At 39.0% G+C, this 17612-nt stretch overlaps 1 protein-coding gene across 2 annotated transcripts in view; it reads right to left on the reverse strand.

Annotated features, from left to right (window-relative positions):
- Positions 1 to 17612, reverse strand: part of AK5 (adenylate kinase 5) — an 88258-nt gene that overhangs the window by 40747 nt on the left and 29899 nt on the right. The window lies entirely within an intron of this gene.

The following is a 17612-nucleotide window of genomic DNA, read 5'->3' on the forward strand; positions in this document are numbered from 1 at the left end:
TTGTTGTAATGTATATAAATGAAAACTATAAAAAATAAAGAGTAAATGCTGCTGAAATGAAGAAATTTGGGGAGGGAGATGGGGGGGGGGAGGAGCCATACATGAATTTTTATGTGAAAAACTAAGAACTCACATTTGGTAACAAAAACAAATTCCTGGCAGAGGATGTATTCAGAAGTCCTCTTTACCTTTATTTAAGTGAATGTCTCCCCCACTGAGTCCCTGTGCAAACACTTGTCCCCCAGCTGATGGATCTGAGGGCTCTAGTAAGCAAACAAACAGATCCCACATACTTGAAGCCCGTCCATCCATATAATACACGAATCTTACAGAAAAAATGAACTCAGATGGAAAAAACAAAATATAAACCTTTGCAACACAAATAGTCAATGTGATACTTTCAGGTAACTAGTCTCTGGGAAAGCCTCAAAAGATCACACCTTTCACATTTTTAACAGTATTCTAAGTAACTAGTGTGAACAAAAGAATCAATGAGCAATTCAGATTCAAACTGATGGGGAATTTGTTTATTCCCACTTTCTGTTAGGCAGGGGGCATAGAATGACAAAGTAATTTTCCAAGAAATTGAATGGGAGGAAGCAGGACATAAATCCACCCCAAGTCAACCTCCTACTTATTCCCAAGCGGAAGTCCGAAGCACACTTAGTTGAGAGTAAGTCTCAGTCCACAAAGCAAAATTGCCAAAGATCAGGCTGCTGGTCTTGCATGGCACTATGCATGTCCTCTGCTGTGTATGCTTTCATCCGACAAAAATAATATTCCTTAGATTCCTGTGTTTGCCTTGCCCATCAACCTTGGATCAGCTTTAATTTCCAGCTGACTCCATCTGGCAGAACCCCCATACCTGAGGTCGTTCTTCATTTTGGATTAATGTTTCGTTTCTTGAAGAATGATTCCAAAGGGCAAGCAGCTCGTTTATATTTTAGTGGGCCTCTCCTGCTTTTCCTGCTAACACTCCACTGTGCAGTTTGATGCAGACCTTAATCCCAACACTCTGAAGCCTAGCTTTGTTGAAGAGACAGACGAGTGCTCAGTCTAAAGCAATGTCTTGTGCTTTTTTTAAAAAGCTTTAATTTTAGTTGCTAGCAGTACTAAGCAAAATTATTTGTTTTAACCCTCCTTTTTGCATATATTAAGGTGTTGCTAGGATATGATCATATTCTGTAACACTTCACAAATGAACAGGAACAATCTTGTGTATTTGCACTCCAATTCTCCCACCATGGAGCCATATTCTCCCACTATGGAGTCACTACTTTCCTGTTATTACAGAGAATAGCCTTCTCTGGTAGCTGCATCATAAACTCAGTCAGTGCGTGTCCTGCATTACTTTACAAGAAAATAGGTTAGCGGGCTTTGGCTGGAATGACTTTCAAGTACATTTCTCTTACAACAGCTTACCAAATGTTTAAATCAGGTACAGGGAGTCTGTTGCCCTCCAAACGCCTTTGGACTACAACTCCCATCATTCCTCACCATTGGCCACGCAAGCTGGGGCTGGTGGGACTCACGAGTCCCCCATTCCTGGTTGAAATTAAACCACAGCAGTTGCAGCATGTGAAAGGCCACATAAACTATGGGGCCATCTCTTGTTTATCTCAACTGTTTTCAAAATGAACAATAAAACTTGGCCAAGTCACTGAGTAATAAATACATTCTGAATTTTAGAAGCATTAATCCAAAAAGAGTTCCATATTTCCAGCTGAAATCTGTTAATAATTCTTTGACAGAATTGTGTCTAACTAAGCAACATTCCAGAGGCACAAATACAAGATGGGTGACACCTGGCTTGAGAGCAGTACATGTGAAAAGGATCTAGGAGTCTTGGTTGACCACAAACTTGACATGAGCCAACAGTGTGACGCAGCAGCTAAAAAAGCCAATGCAATTCTGGGCTGCATCAATAGGAGTATAGCATCTAGATCAAGTGAAGTAATAGTGCCACTGTATTCTGCTCTGGTCAGACCTCACCTGGAGTACTGTGTCCAGTTCTGGGCACCACAGTTCAAGAAGGACACTGACAAACTGGAACGTGTCCAGAGGAGGGCAACCAAAATGGTCAAAGGCCTGGAAACGATGCCTTATGAGGAACGGCTAAGGGAGCTGGGCATGTTTAGCCTGGAGAAGAGGAGGTTAAGGGGTGATATGATAGCCATGTTCAAATATATAAAAGGATGTCATATAGAGGAGGGAGAAAGGTTGTTTTCTGCTGCTCCAGAGAAGCGGACACGGAGCAATGGATCCAAACTACAAGAAAGAAGATTCCACCTAAACATTAGGAAGAACTTCCTGACAGTAAGAGCTGTTTGACAGTGGAATTTGCTGCCAAGGAGTGTGGCGGAGTCTCCTTCTTTGGAGGTCTTTAAGCAGAGGCTTGACAACCATATGTCAGGAGTGCTCTGATGGTGTTTCCTGCTTGGCAGGGGGTTGGACTCGATGGCCCTTGTGGTCTATTCCAACTCTATGATTCTATGACCCCCCAAAATAATTGGTTTATTTTATAATGGTGGCTAAATAATGTTATTATACTTCTAATACTATTTAGCCAAGAGATTTCAAAACTGTGTTACGACATGTTAGTGTGTTGGTTGCAGTGTGTAGATGTGTCATGCGAGTATTCACCACACTCCTCCCGGGGCAGGAAAGGGGTTAGTTTGCTAGTAAAACTGAATTACTGTGTCACAAAATGATGCATGTCTAAAAAGTGTATCACCAACATGCAAAGTTTGGAAAGCTCTGACCTTCTGTCAGCAAAGCTATCATTGAGCTACAGTCCCATCCTCTTAGCAGTTTATGGTTAACAAAAATAACTGTTTTAAAAATGTGCCATTGTCGCCTACTCCAGAAATACCATTACAATAAATGTTTCCTGTTTTTGAAAACCTTTATGAACATTTTAAATTGGTTTAACCTTTACATTCTGATGGCTCTATTTTGATATTTTGAAAGTAACAAAATAACAGAGGAAACCTAAAAATGTTCATTTTCTGGCACCACATGCTAAGTTAGGTGGCTTGCTCACTCCCTTTCCCTCTCACAGTGCAGGCTAAAGCCTGTGCAATCAAACATGGTTCTCAAATAACTTGCCATCAAAAAGTAGCCACAGACGTGCTTCTTATCGCTATAGTGAAACCCGGATGCAATATATGACCCTCTTTGGGCAGTCCTCCTATATGAATGATATGAAGCACCATAAATACAAGTGATCACAGGCAAAAGCATTCCTCTTTAACCAGGCCTTTGGCTTACTGACATCTAATGCCCTTTTAAAATGTGCTGTGGAAGGGAGGGTTATTTTTAAAAATGTTTTTTTAAAAGATTTTCTTTGGTTACTAAAGTACATACATCAACTCAATTTTCAGATCTTTCTATAGATCAGTCATATTTGATGTGAGTCTTTAATACTGTATACAGTAAAAGGTTGGGGGAGAAGAGTGGGGGAAGAGAGAAGTGGGGGTAGCACACTTTTGTTCTTTCACATAGTGTATGTGTCAGGTTTGTGTCAGTGTCGTATAGATAGGTTTTTCATTGAGTTGTCTTTGTTTTTGTTGTGCTATGTATTTTGTGGTGTTTATATTGTAATTCTGTGCTGTGAACCGCCCTGAGATCTGCAGGTATAGGGCAGTATACCAATTTAACAATTAATAAAATAATAAACATAATATTTGGGTTGTAACAGTACATATACATTCTCTCTAAAAGTTAATTCACAATATAATTGAAGGAGATCATTGGAGAGCTACTGAACTGACTCTTATCAGTTCTTCCTATATGGTAGTTTAATAATTTGCTTGATGGCGTTAGATTATCATGTAACTAAACTGCATTCGTCCTAACCCGGTAGCAACAATAGTACATTTCTCCAGTCCTATTAACATAGTGGTCACATAACCCAAAACAAATGCTCCAAAAATTCAAATTCCTCACCTATAGTCACTTTATCTAGGCATGCAAAGACATTGTGTCAATGTAAACTTGCAATCTTTCATGAATCACGGTTGGTAAGAGACTAAAATAATGAGCTGTGTCTCAGTTAAAGCTTTGGATCCACAGCCTGGAGGTATAGCACCTGCTTTGCATACAGAAAGCCTCTGGTTCAATCCCTGCATCTCCAAACAGAGCTGGGAAAGAGTATTGGCTTCAAAAATAAGTAGCAGATGCCTAGGGACCACTGAATAAAACTGGTCCTCTCAGATGTCGTAGTTAACAACTGCATCCTAACACTTGTTCATTTGAAATAAGTCTCCCTAGTAAGTATCTGAAGGACCACAGCTTAGAGTCCCATGATATGCAGAGTTAGGCATAGCTGAGCACACCAAAATGAAACGAAATCCTCTGCATACTTACATAGAAGAGCCACAGAGCAATGGGACGTACTTTCAACTAAATATAAACAGAGTTGGTCTACACTGCTTTGATTAAGTCTGTTCATTAAACCAATTTTAAAACATGTTCCCGCTTTGTACAAATCAGCAACTGGATGAGTGCTGTGTGTTCCCCCCACCCCACCCCCCCAAAATACTCTGAGAAAACTGCCATGCCTAATTGGAAGTTCTCTTGCTGTGAAGCTAATATGTGAGTAATGAGAAGGTTTGCTTTGCGCTGAGTGGGTGACTAGTTAGTATTATGTGATAAAAAATGAAGGAGGAGGGCCATGCTGTCAATCTGGCTTATGAATGCATTTTAACTGCTTTTAAAATGTAATGACAGTTGTGCTGAGCGTTTTTGACAGAAGAAATCTATTTACTCCTCTCCATTTCTCCTCCCCAAATCAGTTCTTAGACATTTAAGTTCTGTGTTGTTGTTTCTCTCTCCCCCCCCAGCATTGCCAATGATGCACTAGTCAAGTTGTTTTGCTCTGTCCCTCAGGCTGTCATCAGTAACTATAATAGAAGTGGACAGTAAATACACAGGTTTCTTGGCCAAGGGAATTACAGTGGTGGAGGAAAGTGGCATAGGTATTAAAACTCAGCCTAGTTTCTCTCCTTATTTTGAATCCTTTTCAAGACAGCTAATAATAACTAGAGATGTAGGGTGGTTTACTAAATGTACTGGAGTCACATAAGAATGCAGTAAGACATCTTACACTGAGCCAGACCAAGGGTCTAATGGTTCAATCTGGCAGCAGATTGTGGTCTCAGACAATCCTTCTCCCTAATGCTGCTATGTGACGTATTTTACTTGAAGATGGAACCTATGTACAGCAAGTCCTCTACTACTGAGCTATACAGCCCCTAAAAGGTACAGTCTGAGTGTAATCTAGTGACCTCTGGAACAGGCCCTGGAGATTCAGCCTTTGGTTTCCCAGTTGTACCCATATGTGAACCCAGGACCTTGAATAGAGTACTTGAAGCACAAATTAATCAGGCAAAACAGCTTATGCCCCACATACTTTACAGCACAATCTTATACATGTCTATTCAGAAGTAAGCCTCCCTGTTTAATAGGATTTACTCCAAGGTAAGTAAGTATGGTATTTCAGTTTTAAAGATTATCTCTTCCATTACTAACTTGTAGGTCAATCTACCTATTGCTGTCAGATCGCTTTCTCATGAAGACAAATGCTTACAAGGCTACCTAAGATAGTTTGCCTGTTCAACTGAAGGTAACTACTTTGGTCATTCCAGACAGAAATAATTGGTTAGAGCCTCCTTATGAAAAAAGTATTAATTGTAATTACTCCCTTACTCAACGATCACTGAATTTAAGATAGTGGATATAAGAATTGCATTGCGGAGAGAAAATGTGTTTTTAAGGGAGGGACCATAAATTACTCTGTAGGGGCCATAAATTACTCTGGAAAACTGTTACATGTGAACATATTAATTAATTGGTTGTTTCAAAGCACATTTTCTTAAACTCTCTGGGGCTAAACTAGTCATGATGTGATTGGACCATTCAATGTCTTATTCTTTGCTTAGAAGCATCCATTGGGAAAGGATGATTTGGACTTGGGATCACAGTGCTGGGGCATGGGGGTTAATCTTAGTGCCATTTCCTCTATCAGAATTGCCCCTGCCTTCTAAACTGCTCTTAGTCATAAAGGGTGGGGGGAGTCAGGTGCCCAGTATTTGAAATAAGTCTCCCTAGTATCTGCCCTTTCCACCCCTTCCCTAGGGGGCTAACAGTAGCTTTGGATAAGTCCAAACTGAGCTCCCCTGAATCTACTTTCAAGCAAAGAAAAAGACATAGGCAATCAGCTCATAGATTTGTTATGTCAGCTAAGCCTCAATTCACAAATGCAACAACCTATGTGTAGCTGCTGGTAACAGAAACAAGCTTCTTAATATGTGGAACTGCAATACCATGCAGTTCCATCATGAATCGTAGGCATAGGTTGTAGGATGTACAAATTGGCTTAGATAACTAGCATACTTCCCTTGTATGTATCCAAGCAAAATGTTCCTCTGCTAACCATTTCAAGCTTTGGTCGTTTAAGGAGGATAATGCCAAACCTTCTGCTATCAGCTGTTGTTTGTTTCTACCTGAGATTTACTGGTTACAACAGTAAAAGCTAACCTTCAAATTATATGCCTTTAGGTGAGCTATGTCGGTAAAGAAAGGCATTAAAAGATTTTTAAACCAAACTACAATTGCTTCTTAAAAATATTAACTGCAGGTTCATAACTGATGTCTAGATGGTTTACAAGAGCTCCCCAGTGTTCATTTTCATGCCCCAAAATACATTAGACCTAATTTATTTAATTCAAACTTATATTTATGCTTCTTGAATCATATTCTCAATTTAAACTATTTTGTTATATTGGCTTTTCGTTCATAAATACAATAAAGATTATGGGCATTTAAAAAGTTTATGGACTTTGAAAATTGGATTTGTTTCCCTATAGCAATGTTTGAATTTAACAAGATTTGGTCCAAGGGCTTATTTCTGAGACAATACAAAACAACAACAGTGTAAACTGAAAGCTTGGAAACTTGATATCTTGTAAGACTGCAATACACTGTCTCTCAGTTGGATCTTTCTGCTGCATACCAATTTTGCAAAGTCTCTTTTTCTCTGCTAAGAATAGCTACAATCCCTGAATTTGCCAAGATATGAGGATTGAAAAATGGGAAGCGCAACCCATCAAAAGTGGAACACATGTTATGCATGCAGAAGTCACAGGTTTGATCCCTGGTATGCCCAGGTAGGACTGTGAAGGATCCCCAATATAACCAGATGAGCCACTTCTAGTCAGTGTTGGCCTGACTCAACCTAAGACAACTCCTGTGTTCCAAATCTTTACTTCACCAGCTGATTCTCACCTGCAAATGCCTCCCAACCATTTATCCCACAGCTGGACTCACTTCTGCCTTTGAAAGTCAGCTTGGAGGGGGGTATTAAAAACTGCCAGGCAGAGCGAGTGTTAAGAAGCTAATAACTTCTAGCCCCACCCTGAGTTTAGGCTACAAAAAGCTAAACAATCTGTAGGTGGGGGAATGCAAATTTCTAACCCAACTACAATATACGTTACTTCATCATTATTTACATTAATTCTTCAGTTCACGTTGAATAATTTTGATTGCCAAAAATTATCTGGACAATTGGCTGGTTATTTTTGTCTAACTGAAAGTACATACTAAATGTATTTTTTTTTAAATCAAAAGTACAATCAAGCCAATAGGTATGCAATGTAAAGTCCCACTGACTTAAGTGGGAAAGTAAAGCAGGGTGTAAATGTTAAATATGCTCCCACTGTATCTATGGAAATTCAGAGTGCTTAACTTTGGCTGGATATTGCCTTTTTATCATATGGTACAAAGGAAAAGGAAGTGTGGGGAGGGCTTCAGATGTCTAAGTAACGCTGTTAAGTGTTTAAAAAGTGGAGTAATGTGATTGGATTACGTTACTACATTCTTTATAATTGTTATTGTGGAGGTGGAAAACTGCATAATTTCTCAGTGGCTTGAGAGCGTTGAACTCTAGAAATCAAAGGCAATATAACACAGCATGTCTCACTGGAACTAAGAGGAAAGAAAGTTTGTTGAGAACTAATGTATAAAGCGCTTGCAAAATACACAGTTTAAAGCAGAGCCTCTTGGGTGTGTTTAATTTTCTATTGCATCTGCTGTATCATATATACTTACTAAGCTCTTTCCTCCTAAAGCAAGCTCTTTGATAGCCGCAAGTGAAGCAAGTGAGGCAAATATTAGCACTGAGACAGTGAGGGGGAAATATGCAGTGCTTTGTAATTTCAGCTAAATTTCCTTCATTTTATATATATATGGATTCTGCACATTTAATAGGCAAGCTAAACATAAAAGTAAACATAAAATGTTGCACCGGGCCACTTAATGAAGTTATAGATATTGCATAGCCATTCAAAGTATTTATGGAATATTGTTTTCATATTGACTGAACAAAACAATTTAGGTTATGATTGCATTTGGTTTCTCAGCTGCTCTACCACAAGAGGCCAGGAATTACACAGCTATCCAAAGAGTCTGTGCTTTGATCAAGACAACAGAAAAGAGATGGGCTAGGCAGGCATGTCCAGCTCCCAAGAGACTGTGATCTACTCCCAGTATAAAAAAACTGGCAGTGATCTACCCATTGTCATTGGAGGGAGGAGGAGCGGGCATGGGGTGGGTGGATTGCCCAGGGTTGTTGAGCTTTTTTTAGGAGGGAGGTGCCCAGAGTTGTTGGGCTTGGGGGGAGGGGAGGATTGAACAGAGTTTTTTTAGCTTTTACCCCGTAACTTTTTGTTACACAATAAGGATCCTGTGATCTATCAGGATTAGTGAAAGCATCAGTAGACAATTCTTCTGTAAAGTGGAGGGGCAGAGGAAACTGATATTGTGGAGCTTCTGAAAAGAGGTTTGTGTCCCTACCAGACATATAAATTGTAGCACTATTGTTGCTGTCTTTTTTAAAAAAATCCATGCGTTTCCACATGACCTTGTTATTATTCCATCGCTATTCTGGAATATTGCAGTCATCAAACCATCTTTTCTTCTATAGCCAATTTTTTTTGTCAAAGATCTAAAATAGTTCTGCAATATTTTTATTGTGTTGAAGCTGTTTTATGCAATTTCCCACATTTTGTGTGGCCTTTGGAGTGTGTGGTTTGAGCAACTTCCATTTCACGCTTCCCCCCTTTCATCAACCTCTTCTGACAAGTTATGCATATCTCAGACTAAAGCAGTTAACTCAATAAATTCTTGCCATCTAACACCACCCCCAAACATAATTCTGGAATAACAGGTGTTAAATACCCCAGCATCACAAACACACAAAATCCCTTTTTAAGGACTATACTGCTCTGTGTCCATGCTCATAACTCTGACCACTTACTAGTTCGTGTGGACAGGAAATAAGGCAATCACATACCATGAAACAGTGACATACAAATTTAGCTCCAAAAAAACTGAAACAAATAGCTACGGCACTGTGAATGGTTTGTGTGCAAGGGCTCTTGGTTTATTGTAAATTTATATTGTAAATCGTCACATATATAATTGCTCCTTTTTCTTGTTGTGAAGTACCTACATAAGCCCTGAACCAAAAAGTGACTTGGTCAAAAGGAAACAGCCCTCAAATATTCCAAGACACCTAAAGAAGGGAAGTTCTGAGCAATCTGGAATTGGAGGCACAGTGTATCATAAGGGCACATAAACTGCCATGAACAGGGAATTCAGTGAGAGATGAAATAATTGAAGATGGTGGACAGAAATGCTTGGCAGCAGGCATATAAAAGAGGGAAGGGGAAAATAACAAAGAGAAACCACCTTGTAAAACTGCTGTCTCGTACATGCTGAATACATTGTGATTTTTACAGTATCTGGCAAGAATGACCATATTGTGGGCAAGGTAGGAAGAGAGTAACGACTGAAAATCAGGCAATCATTGTTCTTTAGCAAAATGAGTGTTTTTGTAACTGAAAAGAGGTTCTAGAAAAGCACAGTAGAAAGATTAAAATGAAATGGGAAAGATTAGGTAGTTAACATTTTTCCTGTAAACCACTAGACTGGTAACAACTCCAGTGGAACAACACCAAATGTTGCGTCAGACTAAAGAGAGAGTGTTCTTTCTGAGTTATTAAAATGCAATCTCAGGACAGAGAGTGAAAGTTGTGGCACTGACATCTGAAGGCAGCCCTGTGTCAGGAAGCTTTTAATTTTTTGTGTTTTGTTCTGTTCTTTGATATTCTGTTGTAAGCCAACCAGAGTGGCTAGGACAACCCTGTCAGACGGGCGGGGTACAAGTAATAAATTATTATTACTTCTATTACTTACTACTACTACTACTACTACTACTAAAACTATTTTCAGTTTAAGGACACATTCCAGCCAGGCAAAAGCACTCAAGCAAAATGGCTGGGAAAGAGAGGGTGGGTACACACTGTATATTCCCATGGTTTGGTCTGAAGGGTATAGTTTGAAAGCACATGAGGCCACCACCTTGCCGATGCTAAAGAGGTATGGCTCTGGTTGATGCTTAGATGGGTGACTGCCTTGGTTCTAGGAAGAAAGGTGGGATACAAATATAATAAAATAAAGGTAAGGAAATAGGTAAGAGTCCTGAGGTCCAGACAGAGAGGCCTGGCAGACTGTATTCCCTACCCCCATGGTTTCCTAGTCCTGTTTTAGACTGCTAGAATTTACATGTCATATGTTAAATGCATATGAATTACCCCAGAAAATCATGGGAACCATGGTTTACCCCTCACAGAGCACAATGCCCTGCACCCTTAACTAATTACAGTTCCCAAGATTCTTTGAGGTAAGTGATGTGCTTTAAATGTGCTATAAATGTATGGTGTGTACACAGTCGAATTTGTGTTGCCACTACAGGATGTGAAACCATTTTGCAATCTAGAAATCCATATCTGTTTTCTTATAGTTAATAAGCCCCAGTGTTTATTTTCACCATTTGATGACACACTAAACTTAGGCATTCAATCGTATAGATAAACTTTGGTGTGAACTGTCCACTTACATAGGGATCTCAGCAGCCATTTTGTGATTATAGTGGCTTGGAAAAGGGCACTAATGATAGCAAAAGTAATTCTAGTTGTTATGACGTAAGTGGATGGTTTACACTATTCTCGGTATAGGTGTATATACCGAGAATAGTCCGTCTCCATCAAATAGTGAATTTAAGCATTGCGTGCTCAAGACCTTAACTGATTAGTTTAACTATGGCAATAAAAATATCATTCGTATTTATTAACCTTAGAAATGCAACTGTATGTAGTTTCTGACTTTTAATTATGAGAAACCTTGCTGGGTTCAACAAAGACAGCTAAACTGAAGTAGTACAGGGAGTAAATTAGCAAAGCCTGCAGGAAATTAAAACCTGTATGACAAGCTGACAGCCTAACAAGCAATTTAAATAACTGGATGAACACAGAGATGGAAACAGCATTTCAAAAGTATTAAGGAAAGAACCTGAATGCGTTTAAGTATTAATGGGAATACATTTCATTCCCTAAATGAATCTACATCATTCCATAAATGAATCTACATCAAGAACAGAAGATGTGGCTCAACTGCTTTCAATACTCTAGACAGTTGTCTGAATTGCCATTCTTTCTGTTTAAAAACAGCCATTACCGTTGATGGCAATTTCATGTTTTGTAGAGTATTTTCATACATAGCACATGCTTTCAACACCTCTGGTGTTCCACGTGAGCATTCGCTAGCACTTTGTAAATAGCTAGAAGCTAACGTTTTGCCACTTGAGAGTTATTTCATAGCTCCCGAGTTGCAGGTCACCTCACTGCAGAGCTGAGTCAGGAATTGAAATAGCCATTCTCCTCCTCCCCTTTCTGGATATCTAATGCATATAAATCGCTTTTTCTTTACCAATCTAGCTGAGTCCAGAGATAATGAGTGTTTTATGCTAATTAGTGAAGAAAGCTTCAAAAGCTTCTATTCTTGCTTGCAACAACTGAATTTCTAAATACGCACGGCAAAACAGAAGGAAGAACAGATTTTCAATTTGTCCTTAGTGATGGACTTCCTTTGTTTTGCCGACAGAGAAATCCTATAATTGTATTATGCCAGAGTGGGGAGGGGAGATACACTACATAAGAATGCAAAAAAACCCTGCTGGATCAGGCCAATGGCCTATTTAGTCCAGCATCCTGTTCTCACCACAGCATGCAAAGGGAAGAAAGGAGAGGCTGCTGAACACACAGAGCTGCTTAGACAGGACGCCTGCGGAGAGCCCTCCTTGGGAGAAGGGATCAAGAGGAACCCAAGCAGGAAAAAACTATTGAAAAGTAGCAAAGGGGGAGGGGAGTTACTTCGTACAGATACAGCTTTGCTTTGCCTTTATTTTTTACTTTATATCAGCAATTTAAATAATAATTTATATTTGCTTAATTAAAATTATATATGCCTAATTATATTTGTCTCTGAACAGTGTACAGTAAACTTGATGCAATAAAATTCAGTTAAACTATAAAATCAGAATTCAGTTAAAATACTTGCTGGATTTTAAAAAAGTCTTCAGTTGGTGTCAGAATTCAACAGGGAGGGTGCCTGTCTGACCTGTTCCACAAAATTGGGCCCACAGTATTGAACACGTGGCTTCTAGCTGACATAAGCTGTGCCTCTGAGCCACGGGTGACTCCCTAAAGCCTCCGTGATTGGGAAGGGATATAATGGATAAGGCAGTCCTTTAAGTATTCTAGACCCAAGTTGTTAAGGGATTAATACACAAACCATGAGCCTGGCCCAGTAGTATATGCACAGCCAGTGCAAGCTTGAGTTATGTTGAATTCAAGGAATGCTCAATATAATGTTATAAGTGATAAAAAGTACAATCTCTGTAACTATCAGAACAAGAATAGAACCATAAGGAGAGAGTTATTTTCCTCCCCGTTTAATAGCAATGGTAAATAAAGAACCCAAAAGAACAGAAGCAATCATATGTGCAGGATTTAAAGATCTCACAGTTTGATCAGAAAATGAATTTCTGCACCTCACTGAAGGACACAAATAATGAAAGTAATGAAAGAGAACTCTGAATAAATTTTGCTTGTATTGTCTTCCAAGGAATCGTATTTAAACTCACACTTTAACTACAAAAGAACCAATCTGGTTTCACTCATGGCAATGACAGGTCTGCTTTGGATTAGAATAGATTCTGTTGACCTGCAGAAATGATTTCCTGAACAGTCAAAATATTTTGCAGTTGCTCCAGACTTTTGCAGCAGAATTGCCCATATCCATCTCCTACATGATAACGAAGTCAGCTCTGCATCCTATGCAATTTTTAGTAATTTAATAGGAACTGAGGTTCTATCAGTAGCAACTGGCACAGAGCTGGGGGTGGCTGGGGGCAGTGGCAACAACAGGGGTGCATGGACAAAGCAGCAGAGCCAATCTGGAGTGCTCCTTCTGGTGCCTTTATATGGTCAGAGTACAAAAATTCACTTAAGAAAATGGCATGCTAGACCTTCAGATTAAGGGAAGATGAGTAATAAACTGAACGGGCAGTAAAAAGTTAAGAACTTTTAATGAAAAAAGGAGACCTGTGTTGAACCCTGTAAAGTTCATAGGAAAGGTCCAGTACCTGTAGAGAACAAGACAAAACAGGACTGCAAAGTTACAGCACTAGCAGATGGGAGAAATAGGGGAGGCATTAATAAAAGAGGACGATCAAATCAATCCTTGGCTTCAGTGTTTGTATAAAGGCTCAAGAAAAGTTTGCAAGCTGAGAAAAATTTCCCAGAGGACAAAAGAAATCTCAGTATGAAAGCAGAAACCTAGGAGGAGGTAGTGGATGAATTAGCATTTCAGAAGACTGTCATATAGCCATGAACACGGGCCAATGATCCATCTAGCTCAATACTGTCTATTTTGACAGATAGTAAATCTTCAAGGTCTCGTGCAAGTATCAGCACAGCAATATCAACAGACTGTAGGACTGATAAAATACATCTCAGCTGAGCTAAAGGAAAAAGCATGGAAAAGCACTGGGAATATCCAAAAATAATTGCCTACATTAGACTCAAGTTATGTACTGGTGTCATCAAAGGTGAACAAGATGCTGTCATAGCATCAGCTGACCCTGTAAGTCCAGGGGTAACCAACGTGGTGCCCTCCAGGATGGCTACTCCTGCTGTAAAAACGAGAAGGGCTTTCCTTGGGAGTCATGAAAGCCAAAGGACTCTGAGCTTAATGTTGTGTATCCTAACCCTGTATAAACAGTTGAAAAGTCTACTTTTCTGGCTGTGGCAGAGGTATTCTGAAATGTGAGCCTGAACAGGACTAGGGAATGCTATCACTGGAACTTTCCAACAACCCTAGACCACAATATTTCCCACCCTTTTCTAAGCTCAACAACACAGCATGTAGCATCTGAGTTTTCATATGAAGTCTTCTTGGTGGAAACATTTCAGCCTTTCTTATGATTTATGGAAATGAAAGTGTGTTGCTTCTTACATATGTCAATAAAAGCCAGCTCTATCCTACCAGCCATGAAGGCTGGCCTGCCCAACATGTGATTCCCTGAGACAAACGCAACCCATCACTAGTCATGATGGTGCCCTGTTCTGAGATACAGCAAAACAAAGCAAGACAGCAAGTACATGGTTGCATTTCACTTGGTAACTCACAACCTCCACTGGCCTCTTCGAAAGTGTCAAACTTTCAGCATTCACTTGATTCACTTTCTCTTCATCTTTTTTCTGTCATTTATTTTTACATGCACTTTTTAGTTTTTAAAAAACCCTCAAAGAATTTTATAGCTTCCTTTATTCTAACAGTAAAGGTATATTTATTCATTGTTGCTTTTTAAAAAATAAATAGCGTTCAGAGGGATCACAAATCGGAGCTAAAACCTGTTTAGTTTAAATGCTGAATCCCAAATGAGAAAGAAAAAACCTCTGAAATTTAACTAAAGGGAAGGAGTTGGGCTAGATTTATCTGTAAAAGTTGAAGCAAGACTTCATGAGCAAAATAGGTTTTTGTGACGTTACAAAGAAATCATAAAGTACATTTCTGCTCAATAGCATTAAAGGAATTACTAAAAGGCCTAATGCTCTCATCCTCCCAAAAAGAGCTCACAAAGAAATACTGGGGGGAAATGAGTGTCCTTGGGGAAATCTAATGCCATCTCCGTGGCTTTTACTTGGCAGACTGAAATGTGTAACTGCTGGAAATATATTCTTAGAAGTAATGCCTACCAAATGTATCTTGCAATTTAATGGTATTATTTGGGTTTTGCAAGTATAATTCTAGGAAGGAAAAATTGCTGTGGAAAAAAGGAGTAAAGTATGTTTATTTAATTTTTTTATAGAGAGGCAGTATTATCTTATAGCTTGTCATGGAAATACATAGCATGAACACTTTATGTAGTATGGTAGTCTCTCAAAATGTTTTGATCTACAATTCACATCAGTCCCAGACAGCGCGGCTATGGCTGGGCCTGACTGGGAGATAGATGACATAGATCAGGCATAGGCAAACTCGGCCCTCCAGATGTTTTGGGACTACAATTCCCATCATCCTTCACCACTGGTCCTGATCATGGGAGTTGTAGTCCCAAAACATCCGGGGGACCAAATTTGCCTATGCCTGATATAGATAGATGATAGATAGATAGATACAGACATACAGACAGACAGAAAGACAGACAGATGGATGGAGATAGATGATAGATGATAGATGATAGATGATAGATGATAGATGATAGATGATAGATGATAGATGATAGATGATAGATAGATATAGAGATACTTGCAAAATCGATTGATTGATTTACTTGCAATATTTTATGTCACCCTTCATAAATAATCCAAAGCAGATTACAACAGTAAGAATATGAATCAAACAATAGAACAAGTGATAAAATATCAAAAACAAAGTGAATACAATAAAATGCAGCAGAATTACAATAAATGAGACAATCCCTCAACGACTTGGTAACAATGACCAACAAATGATGAGGTAAACAGGTTTTCAGAAGGAGCTGAAAATTCTGGAGATTTGGCTTTTGGGTGTGAGTGGCAGGCAGGAAGATATTTCTGCAGGCACCACAGCAGAAAAGCCCTGTTGTGACAGATTTGGCAGGTGATGCTTAAGACAGGACTGGCATGCAGGGATAACTCCAAAAGCCCTTCCACAAGACAAGCTTGTGCCAACAGTGTCCCTGTAGTTCTTCCCCCATCACAGAAGCCCCAGTTACACAAGTCATCCCCCACTGCACTATGTCAGAGCAGAAATATTTCAGGGCATACTTTTGCCCAGAAGATAGTTCTCCTTGCTTTAAATCCTTCTAAAACTGTCATGCAATCACCTTATTTTCCTAATAATATTTCCCGGAGCTCAGTTTAGTTGCTTGCTGTACAATGCTAAAGCTTCTTTAAAAAATAATAATTAAGAATTGTTGTGCAATAACTAAATGGAAGTTACTTCTCTGCAAGCCAGACTCTTTTCACACACTAGATCAACATTATTCTTTCTTTCCTGTTTCCTTCAATTTCTCACACAAATATTCTAATTAAATGAATCCTACATTATGGCTCTAGTTCCTCTCTTGCTTGAGATGCTTTAGCTGCCAAGTATGAAGTAGTAGCTTGTAAAGACCTGATGAGTCTTTTTTTCTCAACCTTCTGGCTGTAGTTGATAATACCCTAATTGTTGCAGGAAACTATTGCAGTGGCAAGCAGATGTTACATTAGTCAGATAAGCTATATAACCCTTTCAAGTAGATTGCCAAAAAAAGAAGTAGAAGTGAAAATGGACTGCATTATACCCTGTTACGAAAATTTAGGATACAAGTTGTGGGCTTTTTGCCATACATTACTTTTCTAGAAATCCAATAGTCTTATGACTATGACATTCCCAAGCCTTACAGTTGATTGATATGTGCCAGTTCATATATGCAATTTAACCTACACGGATGTAGTCAAACACACCATTGATGTACATGTGTAAATATCATATATATGTATGAGAGTTGGAAACCCAGTGCCAACTGTGGGCTCCTAACATTCACACATACATAATAAAATTGATATTACACACAATCCCCTGGTATAGTCATAAATGTAAAGTGCCCTTAAGTGGACTTTTGTAAATGGCTTTGATGGAGCCTACAAGTGAAATTCATTGTGTATTAATACTTCCAAAATCTGCAGAAATATTTATCAGATGAATGGCTCTGGCAAAGAGTCTTCATAAAGATTTTTAAGCAAGTCTGAAACTTACATAAAATTATTACTTCATCCACACCCAACATAAGAAATCACTTTTTTAAAATCAATAGGAGTTACTCCATAATATTATATATGTTTACAATGAAAGGGGTAGGAAACTGTGGCCTTTTAGATTTTGGACACCAACTCCAATTAGATCCAGCCAGTACTCCAATGGCCAGAGATGGCATAAATTTGAAGTTCATCAACATATGGGGAACATTGGGTATTCTTGGATGACAGAGTTAAACATGCTAACTATGCAATCCAATGCAGAAGCAAGTGCTACTGAGTTCAACGAAACTTACCGAGGTAAGTGTGTGGGATCACAGCCCTAACCGTATACTTCATTGCAGTATACTTTTATATTGAAAAAAGGTACATAGATGTCACTTTACTTTGAAAGCAGAGTTCATCTCAGAAATGTTAGCAAGAGCT

This window comes from Podarcis vaucheri, assembly GCF_965113315.1.
Source record: "Podarcis vaucheri genome assembly, chromosome: 6".
Taxonomy (NCBI): domain Eukaryota; kingdom Metazoa; phylum Chordata; class Lepidosauria; order Squamata; family Lacertidae; genus Podarcis; species Podarcis vaucheri.